The sequence below is a fragment of the Pongo abelii genome, chromosome 21 (genome assembly GCF_028885655.2).
Source record: "Pongo abelii isolate AG06213 chromosome 21, NHGRI_mPonAbe1-v2.0_pri, whole genome shotgun sequence".
Lineage (NCBI taxonomy): Eukaryota > Metazoa > Chordata > Mammalia > Primates > Hominidae > Pongo > Pongo abelii.
Genome location: NC_072006.2, coordinates 19,509,571 through 19,533,014, shown reverse-complemented (window position 1 = coordinate 19,533,014; position 23,444 = coordinate 19,509,571).

Below are 23,444 nucleotides of genomic sequence, written 5' to 3'. Positions count from 1 at the left end.
TCTTTGCTGGTCAGCATACCTGGTTGTCTTTCTGGCTTCGCTGCCCATTATGGTAAATCATTCCCTACTCGCTTCTGGCCTTGGCTACTCCACAAACCCTTCCACTGGCCCTCAGCAGGGTCTCTCTCCGTTGACCCCAGCCTCTGAGGACAGCCAGTGCCACCCCAGTGTCTGCTCTTGGGCTCCCCTGCTGCTCAGTGGAGGGAGTGCTCTCTGGGCTTCCCTGGGAGTCTAAAGCCTTCCTTGCTTCCATGCCAGCGCAGTTTCGACACCTCCGCCTCATACCCATGCATGTCCTGGTGCCTGAGATTCAATGAGCTGTCCCAGCACGGGGCCAGGACTAACTCCAGCGTCCCTGACTGAAGTTCAGTTCCAGTCCATGGGTGAGGACTGCATATTGACAAGTCCTCCCCTCTCCACTGCCACACAAGGAGAGGCTGTTCCCTTCCCGTCAGAGCTGTGGACTTCATCTACCAGCATGAAGGATTCAGGGAGCTCTAGAGGTCAGATTTCCAGGCTCATTCACATCAAGTTTTTATTCTGTTTCCAGTTCCTATTCATCTCTATGAGGGCCCCGACATTTAACCCAGGAAAAATATGGGGGTGTGTATCTTGCAGCTTCAGGGGATGAGCCCTCAGTCCTTCAGACATGCCTGGAGTTGACAGTTGGGGTATCTGAGCCTACCTCTTCCAAGGCTCCTAATTCAGTTTCAAAAAGCCAACTGACTACCCAAATTTTACCTTTACCACTACCCCACACTGCTTACCCACCCTCCTAACAAGCAAACCCACTGCTCTGAACCTTCAATCTGCACCCTATGTCAATCAGCCACAGCCTTACTAAATGATGCTGCCTGTGCCAAAGTTATCACAGCCAATAACTACGAGCAGGATCCTTACTGATGCCTGGGTGGTGACTTACCCAGCCTTAAAAACTGATCCCAAGACTGCTCTCCAGGGACACACCCAGTACTAACTGCCTGAGCTTATGATTCCCCAAAAGCAATGTCTGGGACAAAGGCTTATGTGTGAGAGTTTATCTGGAAGTATGACCTTAGAATGGAGTGTCAGAAGTATTGGCCATGACTCATGATGCTGGGGGTAACTACTACTGTGGGTGGATGCTGCCAAATCTCTTTCTCAGGACGGCTTTCCAGGAGAAGGCAAGGAAAAAGATTTTCCATTGCTTTTGCTTCCCATTGATCAAGGGTTACTTCATCATGTGTTAACTCCCTGTGGTAGATTTTCTTTTCTAAAAGTGACATAGCAAAATTTCTGGGTCCACTCGCTCTTTGGAAACCTTGCTACTCCCCATCAAGACGCGAGGCCTGTGTTCCCTCCCTCAAAACTCGGTGGGGCGTTGTGGCTGCTTTGACCAATAGCATGCTGTGGAAATGATGCTGCATGCCTTGTGAGGCCAGTTCATAAAAGGTGTATGTCTTCCTCTCTTTCTCTCCCCACCCTGGGAACCCAGCTGCCATGCTGTGAGGAAGCCCAGGCATGGAGAGGTCAGGTGCAGGTGTTCTGAGCGGCATCCCCAGCTGAGGTCCCAGCCAACTGCTGCATCAGCTGCTAGACTTCAGGCTCTTAAACATAATAAACTTGGTTATTGTAAGCTACTATGCTTTGAGATAACTGTTACGCAGCTGTAGTGACTGGAACACCCCAGCACTTCTGCATTGCACGTGCTGAGGGTCTAGTGGGCGTCCTGTACATCCTGTACACTCCATGCAGCTGGGTCAGAGAACCTGGGGGCTGAGGGAGGAAGTGAGAGGCACTTGACCCAGCTCAAGCCTGCACCTGGGTCATCAGTCGAAGACTGTGGTCACGTGAGCAGCAGCTGAGGCAAGAAGTAATGCTGAGAAGATTGAAGAATGTCTGAGGCAACATGACCACTGAAACCAGGGGAACCAGCCACAGTCTCTGAGCAGCTGTGTTTGTTTCCTCTGTGAAGGACCATGGCTATGGCTCCAGGGCTCTGACAAGTGCTCTAGAATGTCTGGGAATTGTTCTTAAAATCCTGGATCAGGTAAAACTTCGGGAAAATACTAGTTCTCTTCTAGTCTTTATCCAGGCGATCACCAACAAATAAAAAAGAGGTGTGTGTACATTTTCAGGAAGCTTCGCAGCAGCACGGTTCACAAGTGTGCTCTGAAATTGATCTTTACATCAAGATGGCTGGATCTGGTGAACTGATGGCTGGGCTTAAGAGCCAATGCCTATTCAGAATCAGGTTTTCAGGAAAAAGACTCTGGCCAGACTGCAACTGTGCTTGTGTGGGAAACAAATTTACTCTCCGGGGAAAAGAATCACACCCAGCACTCTAGACTTGGTTTTTGAGGCTGCCTGGAGTTTGACAAGAACGGTGGGGTTTTCTTGGGTGCAGGGCTGGGTGCACATTAATTTAGATTGTCCAGAAGTAGGCTCTAGAAAGTTTGGTAAATTCTCAAGGAACATGAACTATGGAGGAAAAGGAAGTGAAACAAAAGCAAGAGATAGGAAAGGCTGAGCCCATCAGGTGAATCTGCTCTGAGGTAGGATGAGCAAAGAAACAATGCTTTCCAGCAGCTGCACTCCCCGTGGTGACCGAGGGGCAAGATCAAGAGAACCTTTGGTGCAATGCAGAAGCCAGTTCCAGGCTTCAGATTGTAGAAGGGAAGGGCTGAGAGATGGCCAGTCCTGGCTGCTAGTCAGCACATAGTCTGACTTGGACAGATGGGAGGGGACACTGCATGAAGGGCTGGGGTGCCAGGGTTTCATTTTTGGTTTTGCTCTTGATGAACAGGGACCAGAGTTTGCTTGTCTTCATTTAACTGCTGTCATATCGTCCCTACTGTACCAAGTGTGAGGTGGCATGAGCTATAGTATATGTCTCTCCTCCCTTTCTTCAGCAGGAAGTGACCACTTCAAAATTCCATTCAGGGTAGGGAATCATTTCACACAGACGTCATTATTGTTTTTGTTGTTACTATTTCCTATATATGTGAGTTCTAACACTTGGATGGGTAGCACTTTTCCAAATAGATATCAAAGAGTGTTGGAAAGACAATTTTCAAAAGGCAAAATAAATAAACTAAAAAAAAATTGGGAATGTTATTCTTTTGAAAAAATGGGGCCAAATGTATTTACACTGAGTAGCACAAATAAAAAACATGACATGTTCTCACTCAGCATGGCTCCACTTAAGATATCACAAACCCAATGTACTGCTCTTTGAAGAAGCATCTATCTTCCTGGCTTTTTCTTTCTCACATTCTTGTACAATTTTTTTGTGATCTCATTGAGGTATCTGGTTATTTGCTATCTTGGGTTTTCCATCTTCAAATGCTCCAGGACTTTTCTTCTTTTCTTACCTAGACTATACTGAATTGTCAATCATTTAAATTAATAAATCATAAGCACTTTTGATTCCCTTTGCAATATTTTCCTTCTGCCCCTAAAAAATTCCTACCCTGGGTTATGGTCACTAATTTTGGAGAAAACCCCATAACTGTACAAATTAGAGCCACAAAATCACCCCCAACTTCAGCTGGGTCTCTAAAGCTATCTGTTAATTTTTCTGTCTTTTCTTATGCAGATTTCTCTTTTATTTTTAAATATTCATTTTTATCCCTCTAGCCTCCTACTAACTAGGCTCAATTAATTCTTAGTGGTCAACACTGACTCTGAATTCGCTATGGGGTCGAGACACCCATGCATTAACTTCTTCAACCTCCAGCCCCCGACCTGAAGCCTCACCCCCAGTCCTTCCCTCCTCACCTCTTTTCCCTTGCCTTGGGCAATGGGGGTTCCCTGCTTTTCTGATTATCAATCAATACCATGTCCTTGCTGTTGGCCTGTTCTGACACACTCTGTTTCCAGCACATCAAAGGTCCAAGGCCACCTGAAAGGGTTCAAACAAGAGCTGATTGGCCAGCCTCCTGGCAGATAGTTCTAGAGAGGCTGCAAAAATCTAGGGGTTGGCAGGAGTTCCAATTTCCTTTCTAACTCCAGGACTCCATGATCAAGCTCTGTGGGCCAAAATTACAAAGTCACTGCATCACTGGGTGAGGCAGAATTCCATAACCCTGTGTTATACAAGTTGCTGGCAGCCAAGTGTTCCCATCCACACAGATACCACTTCCATTCCTAACCTCCTTCTCTCATGCTTTCCCCATCTCACCTTTGGAAAACACTGTCTAGTCTTGCCCTGAAGTTCCCAAGGAAATGAGTTCAATGCGAGTCAGTGCAGTGGGGTGACCCTCCTCACCTGCCTCAGTAGGGGATGAAGAATGTCTAATTGTCACCTGTCACGCACCTGACTCTCAAGGTAAAATAATGCTTTATACACTTCAGCAGAAGAGGACTGCCCAAAATCAAGAACAAAAACAAAAACAAGAAACATAAATAGCAATGACATGACAAGTAATATAATTAGTTATTTATAAAAAGCAATCTTCTTTGTAGAAAACAAGTTAATGGACTCTGAGGCCTAACTTAGATGCTTGAAGAGCAAATTCATTCAGAGAAAAATATTCCCAGAGATAGTTTTTAAGAAGGGTAAAAAATGAGGTTCCTCAAAATCCTAATCTAAGCTTTCATCATTGCAAAGAAAAAACATCCTGAAATTGCCAGGAGGGTGGGTTATAAATAACAGATACTAACTTTTTTAGAAAAAATAAAAAGGATGGCCCCAGAAGAGCAGAAAATCTGGAAGGTGGAGATAAAAAGACACTGAAAATATGTCTGAGCAGAGCTAAGAGCTGGATAATAGAGCAGGTAAAGAACAGGCCTGTGGGACTAATCGGGGCAGGAAGGATGTGAGGCTGTAATGATAATAAGATAATTGCTGAGGTGTGAAATACTGCTCAGGAGCTGCAAGTGCACACTGAAGAGGGAAGCTGGGCAGAGAATCTGCATATATTCATCATCATCAATAAAGTATAATAAACTTGTATTGATGATGCAGAAACTGCCTTATGATTGTGTACTTAGTTGTTTTCATTTTTATTTTTAGAGATGGGGGAAGTCTTACTACATTGCCCAAGCTGGCCTTAAACTCATGGGCTTAAGAGATCCTCCCACCTCAGCCTCCCAAGTAGCTGGGACTCCTACAGCGCCTGGCTTGCTGTATTGTAAGAACACAACAGACAGAAATAAAGGTAGTGATGTGGATGGTGTGGGGTGGAAGGTTGGCTAGATTGGGAGTCAAGAGACTTCACATCAGCTCACTGACTGGGTGGTGTGGACAGGCTCTTCTCCAACCCAGGCCTCAGTTTACCCATCTGTGTACTGAGCAGTTGGACTAGAGTCAGGGGAGTCAAGCAAAGGAACACCTCTGCTTGGATCTAAATGTTCCAAAAACACCCTGAAATTGTAGGCAATATTGTATGCATCACCAGTTTTCCAGGGGTGGGTCTGTAGCTTTCCTTAAATTTCCAAAGGGATATGAGGCTCAAACAAGATTAAACATCACTAAACTAGATTATGTCTAGGAAACATTCTAGCTCCATGATACCATGTGTAATGGATGACCATGGAAATAGGGACTTTTAATGTCTTTGTAGACATCAGGACCTATGACAACTGGCTATTTAAATGCAAGTCAGCTATAGGGTAGTCACACACAATTCTAATATCATAACCAGATTATGTTTTATGTAGATAAATGTCTTAATTTGAATTCACCCAAAAGCAGACACCAGGATGTATGAGCAGATAGTTTCTTGGTGGTGAGGGCAAGGGGGTTGGGGGTTGGGGAATCCGGGAGTGAGGGGTGGGGAGAGTGAGAAGGGAAGGCTGTGTTGGTGAACCTGTTACTGTTGTGGGCAATGAGGCCCAACCCTGCTGGGACCTCTGAGGAACCACATAAGACGCAGCTCAAAATCAACCCAACGAGATGGTGAAGCTCTGTTGATTTACCCAAGGACTCCCGCTTATCCTCAGTTGAAGGTTGTCCCTGGCACGTAAAATCCAGGTGCTTTATACATGTGCAGAGGAGGCTCCCTGATAGAAAGACAGAGAAGCAAGTGCAGCGGGTGGGGGGTGGTCAGCAGAGAGGAGTCGGTCCATCCCAGCTTCCTGTGGACGCTGCTGGCTTTGGGTTGGAGGTGCGGCAGGAACAGACTGCACCTGGCACACAGGCCGGACCCCCTCAAGCCCCTCCATGGTGAGTGCCCCCATGAGCCATTAGCCCTCAAGGCCTGAGACGTGTGTGTGGTAGGAGGTTGCCTGGGACAGCAGCCCGCACTCACAGCCTGGCTCTGTCCTGCTGCATCCTGGGATGTCCTATGAGGGGGAGGCAGTGAGCACAAGACTGACCTCAGGGGCTGGGGCACTCAAAGGGACTAGCATGTGTGCCAGGCTGAGAGGAGGCCCACACAGGAGAACAGTCCTGGCCACTATCACTCTTACTATTCCTGTTGCCATTTTATGTTTAGTCTTACTTGAACACCCTCCAAGCTAAGTCTTCACTTGCAAAACTACCGAACTGTCCTTTGAAGGTCATATGTGGGGACGAAAGTGAAGGCTTTTCATGGCAGGAATCTGGGTTCAGCAGGGCTTGATGGCTCTCTGAACATTATTGGAAGAAAACTGTAGCAGGCTAGTCATCTTTTTAAGAAGGCTGGCTTCTTCTTATCTCAGGGTGGGCTGGCTGACGTTTGTGACTTAGGGAAGAGGAGAGGGCAGCTGTCAGGATGCTGTCATGGGGGCAGTGCTGGTCCAGAGCGCACTCTCTGAGGAGGCCTGTTCTGGGCTGACCAGTAAGCCCATCCCAGACCATGTCCCTCTGGCTCACAAGCCATCTTTCCTGGAATTGAGCCCAGGTAAGGATTGGCCCCTGGCACTTGTGGGTCTGGTGCGTTCTGCATCACCACCTGCCCCCATCTTCAACAATCTGCTCTCTCTTGGCGAAGTCTAGAAAGATTTCCCAAGAAGGTCAGCTTCACTTCCACTGCCTTGGTGAGGAAGAAGCTGAGCAGACAAGATCCGGATCCAAATCTACCTGCAGGATCCCCAAAGCAAAGCAGGATTAACACAATTGACAGGAGAATTCAGACAACAGGTGTTGTGCATTCACAGGCTGTCAGAGTAATCCTGCTTGGGAAAGACCTGAATGTGCTTGCAGGAGAAATGCTGGGGCCAGCAGATGTGTGCAACTGGCAGGAGAAGCTCCCAGCACAAGTCTGCCATGGGGGATTGCCAGGGAGGAGGGCAGCCCAGGGGACTGTGGGGAGCCACACCCCAGGACATGGCCCTGCCCTCACGGTTCTCAGGTGGGGTGGGAGGGAGCTCAGAGTCCGGTGATGGAGGCAAATGGGCGGGAGGTTTTGTGAGGTGATTTTGGGACAGCCTACTGTGTATTGCCCTGACACTTAAACCCAAAGTGTGAGAGGACGTTTGTTTTAAACTTCCCACTTTACTTTGTCAGGCAGGAACTGGTATTGGTCCCATTTTAAAGCTGTGAAAACTGAGGGGAAAAAAAATGAAGTGACTCGCTTGAGGTCCCAGAGCTAGTGGCAAAAAGGAGCAATAAAGTCCACGATTGAGACTGCTGGATGTCAAGACCCTCAGTTCCAATGATTCGACCTCATGCAGCATCATCTGCTGTGCTGATGTCCAGGGGCCAGAGCAGTTATTGCAAAGGAAGATTTCTCTAAGGCTCTTCCTGTTTTTCTGTTAGCCATGCAAAGTTTATAAACTTTTATTAGGATAGCAGCAAATTGCAGGCAGTGACAATATGTGAAAAAGGTCTTGCTTCACTCAATTAAATATGTTCTGGACGGTTAAAGTTTTCATGTAGGAAAGAGTTTGCATCCCCTTCAGTCTCCCAGCACCTACCCAAATATGTGGAGTGGAGTGAATTTATGTATAATGCTGGCCATGTCTAATCTTGTAGGTGATGTTTATTGAAGCACCAAATGCCAGACAGCTGAAATTCCTGCTACATATCACCTCTTATTTGATCTTCAGGATGAAGTGAACGGGATGTGCACCACCCGCTGACAGGCAAAGAACCTGGGGAGGGATGGGGGAGATTTGCTCAGGGTCACATGGTGGCCAGAGGTGGGGACAGGCTTTCCCACTCTGTCAGTCCCCAGACCAAAGACTTTGTGACTACAGTGTGCTGCTTGCTTCTCCAATTGAAGGCTGGTGGATTTTGGATGCATGCCTGCTTGTATGAATGTTAATTTACAATTAATAAAATTTAAAAAGTAATAATTATGAAATAGGAAAAATAAAATAGAAGGAAAGGTTAGAATGTACAAAACTCTCCCAGATGAATTCCAGGGATACCTCCTTATGAAACCCAAAAGAGTGGGATATCACTGATGAGGGTGTTCTCTGGGGTTAGGAAGAGGAGAGGTGATGGGGTTTATGCTTTAGGGAGAGACATTTTATCTCGAGACTTAGAACCTAAGTGACCTTAAAAAGTGTGAGAGAACTTCATGATTTGAATGGGAAAGAAAAAGATAAAAATCAAGACTAAATCTTTGTGGAAACTTTATTGGTTCCAGTGCAGGCCGGAGGGTGGCTCCGTCTGCAGAAGGATGGCCTGTTCAGGCACCAATGCTGACAGTGACAGGAGGCAGTCAAATGCCTAGGCAAACAGGGGTGGTTCCCTGGCAAAACCTCACCTTCAAGCCAAAACACCCTGGACTGCTGGTTCCAGATGAAACCCATGACCCAGAGTGGGAACTTCTGTTCCTGTTTGCCTACCCTTCCCCAATTGGTTCTTTTTGAATAATGCTTTTAACCAATTGAATGTTGACTTTCCCAATACTACATCATTTGGCCCATGCCTCCTCCATCCTGTGCCTATAAAAACCTCAGACTCAGCCACACTGGGGAAGACAACCTGACTTTGGGTGAGAGACCACCTTCCTGTTCCTTCTCTACTGATAACTGTTTCGTTGCTCAATAAAACTCTCCATCCTCATCACCTTTCAATCGTCAGCAAGACCTCATTCTTCTCAGATGAGGGACAAGAGCTCGGGACCCACCAAAGGCGGGTATCCAGAAAGGCTGTAGCACTGTGTTCCCCTGCCCTCACAGTGGAAGGCAGCTGCCCCACACAACAGAAACAGGAGTGGGGCCCAGCCAGTCCCAGAGCTGTGGGTCAGAGTGGGCCAAGGGGGTGACTGAGCTGCTAACACACTGCTGTTCATCAGGCTGTGGACAGCGGAACTAAAATAGCTAATTAGCACACTATAATACCCCCTCTGACGCTTAGGTGTCGCAGGCACCCCTGACTTGGCACCACCATGTTCCCCTTGGGGTGACACACCTGGTCTGGTGTGGGCTTTGCACAGAGCCTGCTCCTGTCTCTGTGATCAGAGTGGCTGGCCAGACCCCATACTCGCTCACTCACATGTTCCCACCAGCCAGAGGCTGAGCACACAGTCGTGACAGCATGAGATCCACACCAGAGGCTTGCCTTTAGGCATGGCTAGGTGGGCTGAGTCGATGGGGCATCTCCTACCGGGAGCCCAGCAGAGAGGCTGAGAAAAATCTTGCTTTAGTGCAACAGGTAGACTGGCCTTGAGCTACTTGCATGAGGCTGGGTTAGCTGCTACTCATCCTCACTGAGGAAGGACAGGACAAGAAAGAGGAACAGGCAGCCACATATCCTGGGACACCAGCAGCACCAAGTACAGGCATAGCACACTTCTTTCTGTGGGAACAGCCCTGGCCACCACCCTCTCCTTAAGGCACCTTGAGCCTGATCAACTGCATGGCCCTCCATGGGTCCCTGCATTTCATAGGCTGACTCTAGGTGTTTTTTGCCCTAAAATTAAAACAATCAAATAGATGCCAACCACTACATATGTGGAAGCACAAAGATGAGGTGTGCAGTTCACTCCTGCATGACAGTTCTAGAGGGGAAGGCATCAAGTATACAGATGGCTGCAATGCAGTGGCATGCACTGGGATTTGGGGAGAGATTCAGGAGCAAAGGGTAAGGACAACTGAATACTTGGGGATTTGGGGACAGGATAGTGGGGTGAAAGTCTCTTAGGGGAAGATATTCAAGTAGTAATTGATTTGCACCCACTTCCATTCCCACAAGCCCCTCCTTTCTTTGCTCCCTGAGACTTTGTCTCTTATCCCAAATGCTTGGCCCAAGGACCACATCCCTTGGGCCTGGTCAAGGAGGGACAGCAGTTCCTATCCATGCCCTGCCCATGTCTCCCAGACCCTTCACTGTACTCTGCCAACTTACAGCTACCACTGGAAGCATTTCTATGCTGGGAAGCTCCTTCTAGAACCACAGAGGCCCTGCCCTGGGCCTGAGCCCAAAGGTGCCTGGAAATGAGCATCCTCTCAATAGCAGCAGTCAACCAAGAACTGGGGGAGCAGGGGATAGACAGCCCATCCCACATGGCCCTCTGTGACAGAGTGCCACTCATGAGCAGCTTAAACAACAGAAACTCGCCTCTCTCAGTCTAGAGGCTGCAAGTCCACAAGCAAGGAGTTGGCAGCTGTGCTCCCCCAGAGCCTCTGGGAGTTCCTTCCTTGCCTCTTCTAGCTCGGGCTTGTGGCCACATGCACGGCTTGCTCCCTTCTGTGTCTCTGTGTCTCCTCTTCCTATAAGGACACCAGTCCTTGGATTTGGCTTACTCTGGTGATGCTGTCTAACTTGATTGCATCTGCAAAGACCCTGTTTCCAAATAAGTCACACCCACAGGTACTGGGGCCAGAATGTCGACATGTCTTTTGTCTGGACATCATCTAACCCATAACACTGTCTGATGAGAGACTTCCCAGGTGTGGTGGAATCTATTCCTTTCCTAGGTATCCCCGAGTGATTAAGCTCCAGGTGACCATGGTAATTGGCTTATCAATACGTCCTCCTTCCAGGGACTATTCCCTCACCTCCCAAATAAACCACTTGACTTTGAACCCAACCTGAGACACAGGCTTCAAGTTCATGGCTTTTGTGAGGGGAAGGGAGAAGAGGGACAAACCATGGGGACTGGGGCCCAATCAGCCTCCAGGGGTCTTCTCAGAACCTTTTGGGGTTGGCCACCTCCAGGTCCAACACCAGGGAGTGACCCGGAAGCCAGATGGCAGCATCACATGGGGGCCAGCAGACCTGGGCCTTTCTGGGAGCAGCATTGGATTCAGAGTCCTCTTCTCAGCAGCACCAGCATAGCCTCCCGGGCCATTCAGCAGAACTGGGGGCCTCTGTGTCCTGAGATTCTGCTTAGCCCCATCCTGTCCACCCCATGTGAGTGCCCCATTCCAGTAGCACAGAACCCTTGGAGCCCCTTACTGCAGGTCAGACCAGGGAAGACCCACCCTGGCCCCAGCAAAGGAAGGCATGGCCAGTACCCAGGGTCCCCTCAGTGGACGCACCTTCTGTATCTCCTCTGTCATTTAAATGAACTCTGAGTCAGGCCCTGCAGGGTGAAGACACATTTTCTACGGGGAGGAATGGGAGTGGCTCTAGGCAAAGGAACACCATGTGAATGGCAGGGCAGAAGGACAAGCAGGGCTGTGCCCAGGGCAGGGGTTGTTTGCCGTTCAAGCCTAGAACCAAAGCCCTGATGGGCACACACAGGGCCATGAAAGATCTTAAAGCCACCAAAGGACAGGCTGGACAGGGGAAAGCTGCATTTCAGAAGCCTTCATGGTGAAGTAGGCAGGAGGAGAGAGAGAAATGGGTGGCTGAGAATGTGAAGCTGGAGGCTCTCAAATAGTCTTGTAAGAGAGGATGGAAACCTGGAATGAGGCCACAGGCCAGGCTGAAACAGAGGCCAAGGTTGGACTTGAGAAACAGGTCTGTAGTTGCATTTAAAGGGCTGGATTCCCTGTACGATGGAAAGGAGACTGGCATTCCTAAGTAAGTGATGGGAAAATGATGTTAATGTCACTACAGGGATGCAGTTGGAAGTTCCTTTGGGACTTGGGGACTGGAACTCTGTCATTCTGCTTTCTGCACTGGCAGGTTCATTGCAAGCAGTTAAATGGGAACCTTCACAGGCTCCACCTGCAAGTGTGCTGCCAAAGAGCATTGAAGGAAACCACCAGGGACCAGCAGCCTCAGCACTGCCAGGGAAAATGACAGAAATGCACATTCTCGGCCCAGCAGCTTACTGAATGAAGTCACAAACCCTCCAGGTTCCAGCTTGAGAACCACTGCCCAAGAGCAGGCTGCCTCAGGCTGCACCCACTGGGGTTGGAATGAGAATCCTGTATTCTCTTCTCCCTTTCCATCTTCCCCATCCCTACGGGCTCACAGCCCCTCCTTCCAAGTACAAATATTGGCCACTCTTCTATAGAAATACCCCTTTGCCATTGAGCACTGTTTGCCATTGGCCTCATAGACGTCTGCCAAATTCTGAGGACATTCCTGAATATAAACCTAAGGAAAACAAAATTCCACCTGGGGTGCAAGAGCCCCACCTTCATCTTGGGGGGCATTGACGTTGCAGTGAGGTCCTGTTGAGTGGCCCCAACAAGCAACCCCACTGCTGCCTGGCGCCAAACTGGACAGCAGTGAAATGAACACAACTTATCCTTTAGTGTTGCCAGTCTGAGGATGGTAAAGCATCACCTGGGTGGGAGTCCCCTGGGGCCACGAAGATAGTGGATAATGCACTGCTGGCATCCACAGAGGGCAGGAAATCCTGTAGCCCTGCTAGTGAATCCCTTAATCAGACAATATCACACCAGATCAGGTTAAAAAAGATAATGCCTCTAGGAGGGGTACCATCAAAGCCACCCCAAATGCCACCATGTTCATGTAAATGTAACCCACAGTATCAGGCCATTCCAGCTCCCTGTTCTTGGTGTGCACCCAGGAGGAATCCACGAGGGATCTGTGAGCATGAGAAACAGACTTCTCACCAGCATTAGGATCATGCCTGCCAAGCTTTCGAATTGATACTGAAATTTACTAACATGGAAAGCACTCATACCGGTATGAGGCAAGGTGCCAGATGCTAACTAAATCCATTCCACCTTAAAGAGCATTTTAAGGAATCAGATGCTTAGGGCCTCTTACCTAATTACTGTTTTTATAACCATAAAGTTTCTCTAAGCATTTATAATGTAAGGATCTCTGGGCTCATTTTCATACTGCTGCTTTTTTAAATCTATAAAGGATACAATTTTTTTGATCTTAGGGAATTAGAAGAAGAAATTTATTCAAATAATTTTCAAAAAGAAAAAGTCTGAGGGAGAAGGGCTGCTTTGGGACAGGCACAGAGGGGGACGAGTGTGGAGATTTCAGGCTCCATGTCCCCGCATGAAGCAGCTGTGGAGGCCCTGGGGGTTGGGACAGCTCAGCTCCTCTGAGTCCTGCACTTACTTCCTTGTTTCCTGGGGAGACATCTCACCTCCCAGCCCATTTTTAATTCTGTAAACTGGAGACAGGCCCCACCACAGGCATGTGAATATTACACAAGATACAAAAAGGGTAAGGTACAAAATTAGGTCACTCTGATAATTACTGTTCATCATGGTAACTAACATTCCCTGACACTTTACACTTTCCATGAATTTTTTACACCTTCCCTCCTTTGATCAGAACACAAGTAAAGATGACACACAGGTCCGCCCACAGCACAGGGCATATGGCAGCTCAGCACATGATCTCACTTACTAGTCAGCACACCTGCTCCAGGAGTCAACAGCTGGGCCTGATAAACTCTGCTGACATCTGCAGAACCCTACAGATGCCAGGCTTTCAGGAATGGAACCCAGGATACAGTGACAATGTCCCAGAAAGAGTCAGACTAGACACTAATGAGCACCTGTCATTTATACCCCGTGGGCTAGATCTTCACTGTTCAATATGGTAGCCACCACCCACCCTCAACTTTTTAAATGTAAATGTGAATCAACTAAAATTAAACTAAAATCAGTGCACTGGTCCCACTAACTGCATTTCAAGTGCTTAATAGCTATGTGAGTCTGGTGGCTGGTGTATGAACAGCATCAGAATAGAAATGCCTGTCTCCACAGGTGACTGGACAGCACTGGTCCCGTTGCACCTCAACCCCCAGGTGTTCCTCTCTGTCTGGTTCCAGGGGTTAGGAAGGAGACGTCCACACCCAGGAGGGTCCATTCCTCCGTAACCCTTTCCTGCTTGGCCTGGCATGTGGAAATGAGAAGCAAGCCTGCCCCGCATGGGTGGGTCCTGCGCGGTGGAGGGCCTATCACCTACACTACCCGTGAGTCCCTCAGTGTCCACAGAGCAGGTGCCACCATCCCCTTCATAGTTTAGGAATGAAATGTGGCTGAGCATGGAGGGCTGGCCGACGCGGCTCTGAGCACGGCTCCCTCCCCTACCCTGGGCCTTGTTAAATTCTTAAGTGAGGCTCTCATCCCCGATGATCACTTCTGACCCCGATAGGCACACAGGAGACTGTGGGTTGACACTCTATAGCCGAGGGGCATGTGGCTTCTTGAGAACAGAGGCGCATCCTGTGAGTGTTTCCAGGAGCTGCTGGTGCACGGCCGGGAAGCAGGAGAGGCTCAGGCTGCGTGGCTTCTGGGTACGCAGCGCATGTGCTCCCTGGTTGGCTGTTGAAGTCTGAGTAAGATGCTTTCTATTGCTGTAGTTTAATTTCCCCAGTGATACCAGACATCCATTTATTCCGGATTTCCCATAATGGATCCAGAATGTGTAAATGAGTTATTTGAGGTTCTGAGAAAAGCTATCTGTGTTGTAAAGATTACCCAAGTCGCTACGGAAGTCACGCTGCCCTGACCGAAGAGGCTAATGAAAGCCAGGTAACAGGCAGGAAGCACAAAACAGGAGTGTGCTTTTTTTTTTTTTTAAACTTTCCCCTTAAGTCCAATGCCTCCTTCCAAAGGTAAGCTGCGGCTCTGCCCAGAGATGCAGCACCCAGGTAGACCCCAGCTGTGCTCAACATTACTAAGTGAGGCAGTGAGGCTAGGAGGCCTCCTGGAGGCCGCCAGGGCAGCTGTGGGGTTGTGGAGTTGCTCACCTGGCCTTAGGCATGCTATTTAATCCTCTGAACCTGAGTTTTCTTATGTGTGAAGTGAGGACAAAATCCTGCCCAGGGTTTCGGGACAGAATGTAGGAGATACACGCACAGTCCTGCCGCACCAAAACGCTCAAGCAGATCTGTCATCTCTTTACCAGTGAGCGGGAGAGACCCGCAGAGCGCGGGGCTGCGTGAACATTTGTGCCTGCCCCTTCCCCGGCGCCACCACCTCCGCACCCATGTGTCCATGGACTCACCCCACAGTGTCCCTACCTCGTACCTGCTTTGATCCAGAATCTGATCCCAGCTAACCCCAATCCAGGGCTGTTTCGCGGCCTCTGCTGCCGGGGTCCCGACCCGGCGCTGCCCAGGCTCACCGCTGCCCTCTCCAGGCTCTCCTCCACTGTCCCTGAGTCAGCTGGGTTCTCTCAGAGCCGCCTCGGTGGAGACTCAGATAGAAAGGGAGGCCCTGAGAGCCGGGAGCAGACCTCCACCCTGAACCGGGCAGCACAGGCCAAGGATCTGCACTGGAGATGGGACCAGCAAATCTCCTTTTCGGAGCTGTGCCTTGGAGTTCTGTTCCAGTTGCCCCCTTCTCCCCACCGGCTGCTCCAGGCTGGGCTCCCACACTGTGAGATGGGCAAAGGCAACATCTTTGCCCTTATGTAAACGGCAGGACCTGGTTTACATATATCAATAAAACAAACCATTAAATAAAATGTATCCTGTCTTCCTGCCTTAGCAAATACCCCTTCAATTGTTCTAGAATTCATAGAATCCTAGGAATCATCCTGCTGGAATGTGGCTTTGCAAGGAGCGCCAGCTCCAGGGCAGGGCTGACCCCCTTTTCTTCTGTTCTAAGTAACCCTTTCCCTTTTGTTCTTTATAGCCCTTTCCTGCTTTGCCTGGCAGTGTGGAAAACGAGAAGCAAGCGGCACCTTGACCACATGTCCAAGCTCCGTCTGCGCCCCTTGGCAAGCCTCCACTTTAGGAGTGTCATAGCGTGCTCTGCTCCCAGGAGGTCTGGTCTGGGCAGAGGCCCTTGAGGTAGGCTCAGGAAGTTGAGACATTTCTCTCCAGGCCACCAGAGACTCTCCTAAATTGCTCTTCACTAAGCCTCCTCTTCCAACCCTTACTACTTGTTATTGAGGTGTTCTGTCATGCAGCTAAATGATGTGGCTTTGCGGCTACTTCTTGATTCTGCCTTCTGGGTGTTACCTATAGGCTTCCCACCACAGCAAACAAAAGTCATGCTCTTTCTGTCACCCCTCCCACCCCTCATGTTCTCTCCACATGGTTATATCACAAACTGGGGTAGAGGAGTATTCAGTGTCTACATGATTGTGATTGTATAAAGATCATTCACAGGTGAGCCATATCATATGCACAATTATCTTGGTATTTTAGGGGAAACATTTTTAAAATTTTGTTTTCTATAGAGTTAAAAATTATCTTGGCTTTTTATATGCTTAGATTCCTATGAAATCACAACTAATTTACACTCTGAGTTCACTCACATTGTTCAAAACAGGACTCAGCAAACAATGCCCTGCAGGTCAAATCTAGCTTGTTTACCTTTTTGTAAATGAAGTTTTACTGGAACACAGCCACACCCATTAGTTTCTGTATTATCTATGGCTGCTTTCACTCCATATTGTAATGACAGAGTCCAGTGGTTGTAACAGAGACTATACAGCCTGCAAAGTCCAAAATGTTCACTATCTGGTCCTTTAAGAAAAATCTGCAAACTCTGGTATAAATCATTTACCTGTAACAAGTATTCCACCAATTGCATTTTCTTAACATCTCCCCAGGGTCTCTGTAGGCTGTTTCACTAAAAACTGCTCATCCTCTGGAACTGGAGCACAGCTGTCATCCTAGGGTCATTTTGATGTGCTGGGGATCCACTTTAACTCTCTCTCTCAAGTTATACCTCCTTTTCTGGATCTCTCGTCTTCCTGTTTCTCAGTTTAGCCCCTTGTTTTGGTGGAGCACATCCTCCAACCTCCAGAACAGCTTTCTCCAAAAGGACATGTGAAAGATAATTTTTCAAGATCTGCATGCTATAAAGTATTTACTCTTGTGTTTATTGACAGTTTGGTTAGGGAAAGGATTATTGGTTAGAAATAATTTTCCCTCAGAATTTTGAAGACATTGTTTCATTATTTTCTACCATCCAATATTGTTGCTATATACCCAAAGCCACCCTGATTCCTGTTTTTTTGCACTCTTCCCCACATTTTTAGTCTTTCTTTCTAACTCTTTTGGGAATCATTTAGCTTCTTCTGTCAGTTCTGATTTCAGAACTCTTTGTTTACCCACCTCTTTTCCATCTTCTTTTTTTTTTCTGCCACCCAGATAATTTTTTTTCTCTTCCAACTTCCATTAGGTGTTCCAGTGTGCTACCATGTTTTTATTTTTTCCATGGGTTTATATGTGCTCTTTACTCTGGGTATGGCTCCTATTTCCTTCAGAAAACTTTGTTGAGCTCTCCTATTAGATGCTGAATTGAGCATTTCCCATGTGCTACCTCGTATCCTCTTTGTCCACCCTTCCTCCAGCCATTTGCTGGTGTTGACCTAAAGGAAGAAGCTGAGGCACAAAATATAACTTTAAGTAATTTACTTGAGGCAAGATGCGCACAGCTGCCTGGAATACTGAGACCCTAGATATGTGCTCCATTTGGTCTTTGTTACAAGCAGGTTTTTAAAGGCAAAGGGGTACAAGGAGTGGGAAGATACAAAGTTGTTTGTTGGGAGTTCTCATTGGTTTACAGAAATTACATTAATTAGTGATTGACTAGACATTGTTATTTGTATCATGAATTCCAGGAACATGAAGATCATGGGTGAGGTCACATTGTGAAACTTGCAGTAACATTTTAGGTCATTTATCAGCTAGTCTAGAAACTACAGGGAAGAAAAGAAAGAACTAAATGCCTTTAAATAATTGCCCCTGGTCATGGGTGCAGGGCTCACTGAAGTTTCCTACTCTCTGGGCCTAATAAATTTTGCATAACTCACATTCCTCAGACTGCTCTGAGCTATTTTTCTTTCTCACTGCATTGATTAACTTTGCAAAGTGTGGCCAGAAGACCCCACTTCCCTGAACCCTGCAACTCTTGCTCTCCACATCAGGGTCAGGAGAGCCATATACGTGTGGCTGACATCAGGGTCAGATGACACCACATAAGGGTCACCTGTGGAACTCACCTGGCATGCACACGTGTGCTACCTGATAGTGCATGGACATGGCACCACAGGGGCATTCTTGGTGATTTGGGGTATGGGGGTGGTGGGGACATGATATAGTTTGGATATGTCTCCATCCAAATCTCATGTTGAAATATAACCCTCAATGCTGGAGGTGGGGCCTGGTGGGAGGTGATTGGATCATGGGGGTGGATTTCTCATGAATGGTTTAGCACCATCTCCTTGGTGCTGTTCTAGTGATAGTGAGTGAGTTCTTGTGAGATTTGGTTGTTTAAAAGCGTGTGGCACCTCCCCCTTGTTTTCTTGCTCCTCCTTTCTCCATGTGATGACCCTGCTTCCCGTTTGCCTTCCACCGTGATTGTAAGTTTCCTGAAGCCTCCCCAGAAGCCAAGTAGACATTGACACCACACTTCCTGTACAGCCTGCAGAAATATGAGCCAATTAAACTTCTCTTCTTCATAAATTACCCTGTATCAGGTATTTGTTATAGCAATGCAAGAATGGCATAACACAGGATGTCAGCTTTAAATAATGAGACTCAGAGAATGTAATTAAGTATTACAAACCAAAAATAAAATCCTAAGCCACCCAACCTGTTGGAGGTATTTAAGCCAGACTGATTCCATCTTGAATAACGGCTAGGTACAGTAAGGATGAGACCTGCTGTGCTGCATTCCCAGGAGATTAGGCATTCTTAGTCACAGGATCAAACAGAAGGTTGGCACAAGATACAGGTCACAAAGACCCTGCTGATAAAACAGGTTGTGGTAAAGAAGCTGGCCCAAACCCATCCAAACCAAGATGGCAACGAAAGTGACCTCTGGTCCTCCTCACTGCTCATTACATGCTAATTATAATGCCTTAGAATGATAGGAGACACTCCCACCAGTGCCATGACAGTTTATAAATGCCATGACAATGTCCAGAAGCTACCCTATATGGTCTAAAAAGGGGAGGGAACCTCAGTTCTGGGAAATCTCTGCTTCTTTCCCAGAAAACTTATGAATAACCCACCCCTGTTTATCATATGATCAAGAAATAACTATAAGTATGTTCAGTAGAGCAGCCCATGCCCTACACTGCCTATGGAGTAGCCATTCTTTTATTCCTTTACTTTATTAATAAACTTGATTTCACTTTACTCTTTGGACTCACCCCAAATTCCTTCTTGCATAAGGCCAGAAACTCTCTTTTGGGGTCTGGATCGGGACCCCTTTCTGGTAACAAGCAGACTGAATAGATTCCCCTATCTTGGCCACAGGAATCTTAGAGAATTGTGAAAAGCTGAATTCCAGACCATGCTGGAAAGGGATGTGAGACACACCTCGTTATACCCATCCTTTAAAGGTTTAGGGACAAGAGACCAGCATTAACATTAAAATAGAGACCATAAGACTCAAAACACAGATGCTTTGTGGCAAAAAGTTACCAAATTCCAACCTGACTCTGGTATCAATCACAAGTCAGAAGCAGACCCTGAAGGAAATAAAAATATTTTGTCCCAAAATATATTTATTTGACATATTTTGAAATGGTCCTGAAAAGCTGTCTTTTGTGGGAGAAATTTGCATCTGCAGTGAATCTCCATGAGTATAATCAGGCATTTCCTAGATCTAGCAGAGAGTAACAACAAGTCTGATACCTTTTAAGATCTGGAAGGAGACATTTATCATCCATTGCTTCTGAAGCCTGTTGCCTGGAGGCTTCATCTACATAACAAGAACCTTGGTCTCTGCAACTCCCCCTTATCTTAACTCAAGCTCTTCTTTCTAATGACTTTGAGTCTTTAGAGAAAGCTTAACTCTTCAAACCAATTGTCAATCAGAAGATCTTTGAATCTACTTATGACCTGTAAACCCACCTTCCCCAAGATATCCCACCTCTTTAGGTGGAATCGATATACACCTTTATGATTTTACCTACAACTCCTATCTCCCTAAAATGTATAAAACCAAACTGTAACCCAGCTGCCTTGGGAACACTTTCTCAAGATGTGTTGAGACTGTTTCCCAAGCCATGGTCACTCATACTGGCTCAGAATAAACCTCTTTAAATATCTTACAGAGGTGTTTTGGTTTTTTTTTGGTTTTTTTTTTTTTTTTTTTTTTTTTTTTGCTTTTTTCTTCATTCCATCAAGAGTATAGAGTTTATATGAGCACAAAGCTTGAGGTGGCTACCCAGGAAAGCACTGACTCCAAATGAAAGGGGGTCAACATTTCCAGAGTGGGAAAGTTATGGTTTCATTTACATAGGCAGAGACAGAAAAGTTCCAACAGAATCACAACAGTTTCCTTACAAGACCAGGTGCAGGTGCCACAGCTGTTTGATTGGTTACAGATTACTTTATTATTCCATGAGGAGGGGTGGTGATCTGAGGAGTTCTTTTCTCTGGTGCACTTTGGTCTTAATCATTTATAGAAAAAAGGCAGAAGTCACAGCTGCTTCCACATTACTCAAGTTGCATAGCCACGTTCCTTCAAGGTCAGGATAAGTTAAAGTTCAAACTTTCATACATTTGAACTATTTTAAGTTTGAATTTTTGAATTTAACCAAGAGGACTCCTTTCTTCTATATCTTGTGTGGAAAATTTTGAAGGGTATTCCACATGACCTCCCAGAGGAAGCCCAGCAAGAGTGAGCCCCAGTTGCCCACAGTGGTGACCTGCTCAATGCACGAGCTTGAATTGTCTTTATTCCTTTGCCTGCTTTGCTTCTCCCAGTTTTTACTCCTGTTCTCTAGGGTCATGTTCCCTGAATAAATTCTCCTCCACCAAACTATTTTCTCAGCATCTGCTTTCCTGCCTGGAACTCAAACTAAAACAATGGGTATCTGCATTTTTTAAGCGAAATTGCTATGTAATACTAAGAGTTCTATATTAAACCAAGGTTTCCTCCCAAAACCAAGTTTGGGAGGATAACAAGTGGTGGGGATGTAGAGTTAGAAGTAGACTGGCCAGGCCTCAGCCTGTTGTCCCCAAGGAAGACAAAGGGAAGCCCCAAGTTCCTTACTCCATTGGTGCAAGTTACTGTCATGGAGGGAAATGTCTCCTCATGAGCATGTGTATTAAAATAGAGACAGCTGCAGCAATGGTGATGCTGAATTCCATTCTTTTTTTATTACTGACTTCAGGCCCTAATAAAGCCCATTTGAACAGAATAAGTAGAGAACAGAATTAAATGGAGAAGGATAAGCCAGCTTCAAACTGAACATTGTTAGTTCTTCCATGTTTTGCAAATTACATGTAGGTTCTAAAACATCTGTGGAAATGACAATTAGTAATTTTCATTTAAATAGAGGAAAAAAACCTTCAAATGATGAAGGAAAGTGGAACAGACTGTTTTCTCAACTATGTCATGCTAACTTTAAACACAGATTAAAGGGGAAAATGTCTTCAAAATTAAGCTAATATTTCAAATTGCATCTTTAATGTCATCTTGTAAATATATCTCTCTTCAGTGGGCATCAGTTTGAACTGAAAAGTAGATGTCTTTGTTCCTCAACTGTTAGTTTGGTTGTTTTATCCCCTGCAAAGATGTTTGGATTGCACTTGGTTACAAGTGACATAAAACCTGAGACAATAACCTGAATAACAACACAAAAGGTTGTTTCTCTTCACTTGACAAGTCTGAGATAGGCAGCTGTTGCCATTGGTTCAGTGGCTTGGCAACATGAAAGCAGGTGGTATTCATACTCTCTTGAACCTTCTTTCACATTTGCAAAATGGATGCTGCAGCTTCAGTCATCACAGCCATATTCAAGGTAAAAGAAAGAGGGCCAGGGAGGGGGTGGTGTCAAGTGTGTATGCCTCCTTTTACTGAGAAAGCAGAACAATTTTGAGATGCTCCACAAAAGAATTCCTTTGACTTTCATTGACCAGAACTGGGTCAATGTAAAGTAAATGCACCTGATAGCAATAATTTAAGTTACACAGGAAATGACCCAGTATAGCAGATGCACCTGAATGTGTGTTCTGAGCTAGGGAACCTGGATGTGGCCAACCCAGTGATTAGTTCCTTGTCTATGAGAAACATCTGAGCCCCTGGCCGGTCTCATGGAACATGGGCCATACAGAGGATTGAGGCCCCAAGTTTTAGGTTGGATGAAAGTTGTCAACTGGAGGTCAATAAGGTGAGGGTATTAATTGAAAATGCTATTAATTGGGTATTAATTGAAACTGCTTGCTGTTTGCAAGCAGTTGTGGCTTTACTGCCCAGCCTGCTGCCACTGGACCATTTCTGCATGTAGGGCAGTTTTCCTGTCCCATCCACAGCCACTAGACTCTCTCCTGTATGTAGCCCCTAATAAAACCCCATGTCTCATTTGGTGGCTCTGGGTCTCTTCTTCAGCCTCTTGAACCTGGTGCTTTCCCTACTGAGGTTAATAGGGATTCTGCACAACAATCACATGACCCCAGCTTCCAGAGAAGCTGGAAACTCTAGAAGTGGATTGCCTGGGGCTCCATTAATAAACTTCAATAAGACTGTGCTGCTGCTGGCAAGAAGGACAAGGGATGGGTGTTAGCTTGATGGTTTGGGTCCCTAGAAGCAGAGTCTGAGATGAGGATTCTTGAGAAGCAATTTACTGGGGGAGAGCTCTCCAGAGAAGAGCATAAAGAACAAAGCAATCAGGATGGGGCAAGCATCATGTGATTTCTTCAGAAGTCTAGCCTCAGTCTGTATGGAGGACCATATTCTTTGATGCCTCTGCCATTGAGAGGTGAGGTATACGGCCCCTCCTCTTGGACCTGGGTGGCCTGGGACTGCGTTTTTATTTCTAACTTGTATTTTAGGTTCAGCGGGTATATGTGCAGGTTTGTTACATGGGTAAATTGCATGTTACTGGGGTTTGGTGTACAAATGATTTCGTCACTCAGGTACTGAGCACAGTACCTGATAGGTAGTTTTTTGACCCTCACCCTCCTCCCTCCTTTCCTCAAATAAGCACTGGTGTCTATCGTTGCCCTCTTTGTGTCCAGGTTTAGCTCTCACTTTATAAGTGAGAACATGTGGTATTTGCTTTTCTTTCCCTGGTTAATTTGCTTAGAATAATGGCCTCCAGCTGCATCAGTGTTGCTGCAAAGGACACAATTTCATTCTTTTGTATGGCTGTGTAGTATTCCATGGTGTATGTGTACCACATTTTCTTTATTTGGTCCTCCATTTATGGGCATCTAAGTAGATTCCATGTCTTTGCTATTGTGAATAGCACATGCTTTATGGTAGAACTATTTATATTTGTTTGGGTATATATCCAGCAATGAGATTGCTGGGTCGAATGGTAATTCTGTTTG